An 8,187-nucleotide genomic window follows, 5' to 3' on the forward strand; every position below is an offset into this window, starting at 1 on the left:
TATGAATTTGATCAAAATCGTTGGAGCCGTTTTTGAGAAAATCGCGAAAACCCCTGTTTTTGACAACATTTTTCCATTTTAGCCGCAATCTTGAATTGCATTTGATCGAAATAATTGTTCTTGTCGGATCTTTATACTGTAAGGTCCTTAAGTTCCAAATTTCAAGTCATTCCGTTAATTGGGAGATGTCGAAAAAAGTGGTTTTTGGGTATTGGTCTGTATGTGTGTGTGTGTGTGTGTGTGGTGTGTGTGTGTGTGTGGTGTGTGTGTGTGTGTGTGTGTGTGTGTGTGTGTGTGTGTGTGTGTGTGTGTGTATGAGTGTATGTGCGTCTGTGTACACAGACGCACATATACAGACCAATACCCAAAAAACACTTTCTTGGACTCAGGGGACCTTGAAACGTATAGAAATTTATAGATTGGGGTACCTTAATTTTTGTCGGAAAGCAATATTTTCCTTACCTATGATAATAGGGCAAGGAAAGTAAAATCTACTGGACCAAACACGTTCAAATTTGGTAGGTATGTTTAGTTGGCCCTATAAAAAGCTTGGCATCAGCTGATTAAAAGTGAATTGCTCATGTTCGCGGCGCGTAAATCTGTACGCACCTTTACAGGCGCACTAAGAACGGATTAGGACAATAAATTTTGCAAAGATACGCCCAAAATCTGCGTTTTTCCAGCGTTTTCTCAGCTTTATCGATAACAAATGAACAGAAAATGTTCAAATTTTGTACAGAAGCTCAGCTAATAATGCTGTGTTGAAGGAATTTGCAATAACGTCAAAGATACGTCCAAAATTAGCGTTTTTTTGCCTTTTCTCAGCTTTATCGAGAACAAATGAACAGAAAATGTTCAAATTTAGTACAGAAGCTCAGCTAGGGTGTAATAATGTTGTGTTAGAAGGAATTTGCAATAACGCCAAAGATAAGCGTTTTTTTGCGTTTTCTCAGTTCTTTCATCAAGTAATAGACAGAAAATGTTCAAATTTGGTACAGAGGTTTAGCTAGGTTCTAAAAATTTTGTGATGAGGTGAATTTAATATTTCATCAAAGGTACGCCTAAAATCAGCGTTTTTCCAAGGTTTTTCTCAGTATTTCGGCGTTTTCTCAGTACTTTGACTTTCTGATGGAATGAAGCATGCTCAAATGAAAAATGCAGGCGAGCGAAGCGAGCCCGCTGATCTCATTTTTGGACGATCCAGTCGGGAGTCGAGGGGGCGGAGCCCCCTGGCTAGACGGATATGGCGAGCGAAGCGAGCCTGACGGCTGGTTAGATATATTAGACACATAATTTGTTGATGTATAGATTTAATGTTTGGATATTGTGTTTAGTCACATTGTATTCTGTATATCGTAGATATATTGTATTTTATTTATGATGAATTTTGTATTTCACCTGGCCTACGTACTGATGTACTCTGGCTGAAACTAGTAGTTCTGTGAACAGTAGACCTCACGCAGTATTCTCATCCACAAGTACCTGATTGAAACTATAGACCTTATGGAAATACAGCAATAGACTGGCTTCTCCACACATCTGTGTAATCACTTGTCAGCTGATTTATGATGAATAATTCTATAGTCTTATTTTTACTCTAATATTGGCGTATGAAGGAGGCTCCTTTTTCCTTTTATAATATTCTTGAAATGCAAAATTTCCAAATACCTTGTATATACGTCGACGCGCAATTAAAAAAGGAACATACCTGTCAAATTTCATGAAAATCTATTACCGCGTTTCGCCGTAAATGCGCAACATATAAACATTTAAACATTAAGAGAAATGCCAAACCGTCGACTTGAATTTTAGACCTCACTTCGCTCGGTCAATAAAAATCACTGACTCATCATCATTGAATAATTAATATCGTAGAGAAACAATAGCATAAATAGATATCCCATGGTATAGGGCGTTTATGTCGCAACTTTTAATGTTATCTCAAGCTGATAGTCCACATAGTTCTTTTCTGTGAAACTTTATGACGCTGGTAGTCTCTCATATTGTGCCGTTCATACACTCTTACCCCAACAAAACAGTAAAAATCGACAGTAGTCGGCTTGAGATAACAGTAAACGTTACGACATAAACGCCCTATACCATTGCATATCTACTTACTCTATTGTTTCTCTATGTTAATATCTTTTGAGTGAAAATTAAACTTTAATCTGCGTTTGAAAAATACAACAATAAAAAAAAAATTATCATAGTCATATGGCTATAAATCTCCTTTGATTGAACACTAATGTTTATGTATCTCGATGTATTTTTTGTTGCTGGATGTCATGTATCTTCACTTTCATTGAGGCCGGCCACTAACGACAGGAAACGTCTGTCTAAGGCTAGGCACACACCAGTTAGTCAAGACGAGACAAGACATGATCAGACACGTTTAGTCACAATACTTCAATAGCTGGTTGTGACGCAACTCACAATCTCACACTGATTAGTCTTTGCAATTAGACATGTCTTCATAAGCAGCTATGTGAAGTATTGTGACTAAACGTGACTAATCTTGTCTTGACTAACCGGTGTACGCCCAGCCTAACATGTCTGAGCACACATTTCCGACATACAAGCTGTTCAATGAACTTTGAACAACATCTTTTGAAGCTATGTTTCTGTGTCTTCGATTTTTTGTTGTTTCATTACATTCTATTTATATATTAGATTTAACAATCTTCGTTTTTAAAAATAGACGAATGTATGAGGAGAACCAGGTGAGTCATCCCCATAATACAAGATTTAGAGGTTTTGTTTACCCACATCACAGACTAAGCCTGCTGGAGAGTGGCCCTTTTTATATGGGAATGAAAATATTTAATTCAATCCCATCTCACATAAGAGAAATTGATGGCTTGAAGGAGTTCAAAAAAAACACTCAGGGAATTCCTTATTGTATTGTGTCCGTACAGGTTAGCAGATTTCCTTGTTGAATAGTGTTTGATTGATGTATGTTATGTGGGATCTCTTGTGTTGAAATAGGAGGGATGGTAGATATTAGATTAAACTTTGACGTGTCATATACTGCGGGATCGTTGCTCCCTTAATGCAGTTCAGTAAAGTATTTCTTCACTGCTCTATTTGTGGTTAAATTATTTTTCTATCATAAATTGTAATTTTCTAAAAGTTTATTTATTGTTATTGGTTGTTGATTTTTATGTTAGAAGGTGCTGTCGTACAGCTGGTTTTCGTTCAAAGCCTTTCGCTGAAGACAAAACATTTGTCTGAACGGAAATATCTGTTCAGACAAGTTCGATCGCTTTGTCCTGTCGTTATTGTCCAGCCTTAACCTACAGCTATAGAGAGGTCCACGTTATAATGTCAATGTTTGATTAGCAATGGCATTGCTATGCTTGTCTATCATTCAACAAAGCGGATAGCGCTATCTCTTTCTCGCTTAGCTCTGTTGCCAGATCATCTTTTAAAAATGTAGAATTAATAAACAAAATATTTCATCTTAATCATTGAAATTAGTATGGAATTATTGAAAAATATAATTGCTAGCCTAATAAAATATAATTGATTAATTAGAACAAGAATGAACAGTTAATATTACATCATTAAACCTGTATCAGCTACCGTCTATAGAAGACAAGACTGACGATCGGCAACGTTGTTCTGCTATCTTTTCCCACTTTCATTATAACGTGGACATCACTATAGGTTGTTGAACCGACACTGCTATACGGCACCGAAACATGGACCACACTCACCTGCTGGCCGAATACTCGTGTCGACTTCGACCCTTGTGTTCCTCCATTACGACTGGACTCCTGGACCTTGACCTCCCCCTATTGCTGCCTCCATGATCGCTAGTGTTAACTCTGTAGATCACCTTCTTCTCAGTTATACTTTCCTGAGACAGTACACTGCCTTCTCTACTATGCTGTAAACACAAAAAATAGATTAATTATTGATCAAATTATAGAAAGTACGGTATCATATGAATAGAGTATTTTAAGGGCCAGTTTCCGAGCTCGGGATTCAAGTTCTAGACTTTAACCTTCCGGCAGTCGCGCTGTTGTAAAAAGTACAACAATGTCAGTTTTTTGCTGAACAAAACTATTGGATGGGGTGATGTCAGTGAATGAGTCACCTATGCATTCCAAAACTTTCCCCCCATCACTCCACTGAGTTGCAGTATCAACCGAGCAATGGTTCAGTCTTTAGGTGCCATTTAGTCGCCACAGTGCATAAGATAGGGAAAGACTGTATACGGGGACTGTAAACGAACCACTAACACAGAATTGATGGCTTTGCTTGATGTACCTTATTGGGCTATGAAATGGTAACTATCCAAATGTTCATAGGCGTAAAATAATCCAAGAAGATGGAAATAGTTATTTGTGCAACTAGTGCGCAAAGTGACAGTTTGCTGCACCGAAAGAAACGTTTACGCCCGAGCCGTAGGCGAGGGCGGAATGGTTTCTTGAGTGCAGCAAACGAACTTTGCGCACGTATTTCACATTAAATTTTACCTACAGTTACCATTAAATATGAAAAGTGGGTAATTATGGGTAAAATAATGGCTGAAATCCATCAAATGTTTTTCTGTGTAATTTTATTATTAATAAAAACCTTAATTTATTTAAAATTGAACAATAATAATTGAATTATAATGATTAGTAATTCAATTGAAAATTTATGTGACTGCTTGAAAGGGGTTTATGTTAAGTAGCCTAAGCATTGAAATGACTATAATCAATCAGGCACATAATGGCAATGCAACGCTGTTCTCCACTGTCATTATAACGTGGGCCTCACTATGAATATTACCAACTTAATTTTGATTTTGCTGCACTGGTGCTCCATTAACCTACTAACTATTTTGCGTTGTCATGCTGCAAATCTGGAGTACGCAAAGTATTCACTTTGCGCACTAGTGCGGAAAAGTGATTCTTTGCGGCCTGCAATCAGTGCACAAATAGTCACTTTTCAAGGTATCTGTAGGAAAAAGTAATTATACAATTAATTAATATGTTTTGACAGTAAACAGAGTACCATAACACTTGGAAAATTGGATGTTGTAAAAAGTACAACACGCGACTGCTCGTGTGATTGAGAAGGGCGCGGCTACCGGAAGGTTAAATAGCCGGAGTCAGAAAATTGGCTTTTCCTACAGTTACGTTGAAAAGTGGCCATTGCTGCACTGATTACAGAACGCAAAGAATCACTTTTCCGCTCTAGTGCGGGAAAAATTTTTCTGCACACCAGATTTGCAACATGGCAACGCAAAATACTTAGTAGGTTATATGGAGCAACAGTGCAGCAAAATCAAAATGAAGTTGGTAACAGTGACTGCTGTGGCTGCTATAGTGAGCAGAGGTGCAACCAAGCACAACGCGCTAATTATTACATTATATATTATAACCAAGGACAACAGTGGATGACAGCGACAGCCACCACATTCAGCACACAGCCGCCTCTTCATGCAAACACTACTACATTATTCAGGCAATTTTACTCATAATTACCCACTTTTCATATTCAATGGTAATTGTAGGAAAAACTTAATGTGAAATACGAGCGCAAAGTTCCTCTGCTGCACTCAAGAAACCATTCCGCCCTCGCCTACGGCTCGGGCGTAAACGTTTCTTTCGGTGCAGCAAACTGTCACTTTGCGCACTAGTTGCACAAATAACTATTCCGAAACTGGGCGTAGTCGCAGTCCACGTTCAAATTAAATTTCGAAAAACTAGATAATAGAACATAAAATAAAATAGTGTCGTTTCAGCTATTTTGAATTATTTAGGAATGTTACACTTTGTCGAGGAAAAACATTTCCAAGTATAGAAATGATAAAATAAAGATAACAAAAATCTGGTGTGGCGCACTCACACAACTTTCCTTGCCGTTATGAAAATTTAACACCTGACGCTAGTGTTCCCGCGCATCTCAAGTCTACTATTCAAAGATTTGAGCCAGCTGGTGACAGGGCAATAACGCTGGAGACACACTGAGGTCTGCTATCTCTTCATAGTGAATCATTTAATAGAATCAACAATAATTTGCAATTGAATAATCACATTTTCTCGAATTTAAAGCTTATTTTCAATTTTAGGTGAAAATGTTACTGAACATTAATTGTAGAGATTTTCATGCTCAATCTACTCCACTTGATTTTTTTCGTTTCAATTGTATCTGAAGCCTGATAATTGGGAATCTATCTGCATTGATGGGGCGAAGCTCCTGAAATTTTTACAGATATGGGACTTGTGGCAGTTGATAGAGCTTATCGATGACTATTTTAGGTATGAATTTGATCAAAATCGTTGGAGCCGTTTCCGAGAAAATCACGAAAAACCCTGTTTTTGACAACATTTTCGCCATTTTAGCCGCCATCTTGAATTGCATTTGATCGAAATTGTTCGTGTCGGATCATTATAGTGAAAGGACCTTAAGTTCCAAATTTCAAGTCATTTCGTTAATTGGGAGATGAGATATCATGTACACAGACGCACATACACTCATACACACACACACACACACACACACACACACACACAGACCAATACCCAAAAACCAGTTTTTTGGACTCAGGGGACCTTGAAACGTATAGAAATTTAGAAATTGGGGTACCTTAATTTTTTTCGGAAAGCAATACTTTCCTTACCTATGGTAATAGGGCAAGGAAAGTAAAAACTGCGACTATGCTCCCTTTCGGAAAGCCAATTTTCTGATTCCAGCTGTTCAAAGTCTAGAACTGGAATCCCGAGCTCGGAAAACGGCCCTAACAGGGCTAGCCTATTTGATTGGATTCATTAATTTTATTTATTTGAAATACTGATATTTTGTACTGGAACACAATATATAGTTGAGTTGAAGTCAATGCTTCTCAAAAACAAAATCATTTTCAACAGCAGATGTTTCATCTAATTAATTCATCAGCACTAACAACTTAATATCATATTCAACGTTCGATAATATTTAGTACACCGAAGTTGAACAATGTAAATAGGCTACAGTAAGTTGATAAAATTGAATATTAATTCAATTTATGCCACTTTTTCTATGCTAGACGGTCGATTTCTATGGTATAGTGATGTCCACGTTATAATGGCAGTGGAGAAAGATAGGAGATCAACGTTGCTTATCCTCTGTCTCGTCAATGCCTTCTATAGATGGTAGCTGTTACAGGTTTAATGATGTAATATTAACGTTATAATGGCAGTGTTTGATTAGCAATGGTATTGCTATCCTTGTCTATCATTCAACAAAGCGAACAGCGCTATCTCTTTCTCGCTTTGCTCTGATGCCAGATCGTCTTTTTACAATGTAGGATTAATAATTAATTAACAAAATATTCAATTTTGATTATGAAAATTCATTAAATAATATGAATTATTATTAATAAAATATGATTGATTATTTTAAACTAGAATGAACTGTTAATATTACATCAATAAACTTGTATCAGCTACTGTCTATAGAAGGCATTGACAAGACAGAGGAACGGCAACGTTGTTCTTCTATCTTTCTTCACTGCCATTATAACGTGGACCTCACTAAAGGAGAACAGCTCTGCCTTGCCGCTGTCTTCCATAGAGGATAGCTGATACCCGCATACAATGGCGGCGCTTCCATAAGGGGCAAGTGGGCCGGCCCCACCCAAATGAAACAGTAAAATACATTTTAAAATGCTTTAGGTTATGTGGCTAATTATTATTGAATAAAATAAAATATACATTAATTATGAACTGTCAACTGGTAAAAATTCTCGTTTAAATACCATGCAAATGCATCCGTGGCCATCGTAGAATACGTACTAGTTCAACGATGGCCACGAATCATTACGTAGCACATTGAAGGCTAGACGGATATGGCGAGCGAAGCGAGCCTGACGGCTAGTAAAATATATTCCTCAATGATTGAATAATAAATTTTCTCGGTTAAAGAAATGAGACGGGGCCGCCGAAAACAATGGATGGACAGGTAGAAGTTCTAGTGACCCTTCAGTGGTCGCCGATTGTTATTGAATTTCGACATTTTCATGGTCTATTGATAAGGTTTCCATTCCGAGGAATATATTGGTGGACCAGTGTGATTACTTGAAGGCACTTTCAGCTGTAAACCAGCATATAGCTGTGGTAGCATATAGTGATTGGATAAACACACTCATTACTTTCGATGCCCACATCGATTTTTGGGCAATCATTTGTTTGCCGTCCTTATAAACTCAACTAT

This window comes from Nilaparvata lugens, chromosome 14, assembly GCF_014356525.2.
Source record: "Nilaparvata lugens isolate BPH chromosome 14, ASM1435652v1, whole genome shotgun sequence".
Taxonomy (NCBI): Eukaryota; Metazoa; Arthropoda; class Insecta; order Hemiptera; family Delphacidae; genus Nilaparvata; species Nilaparvata lugens.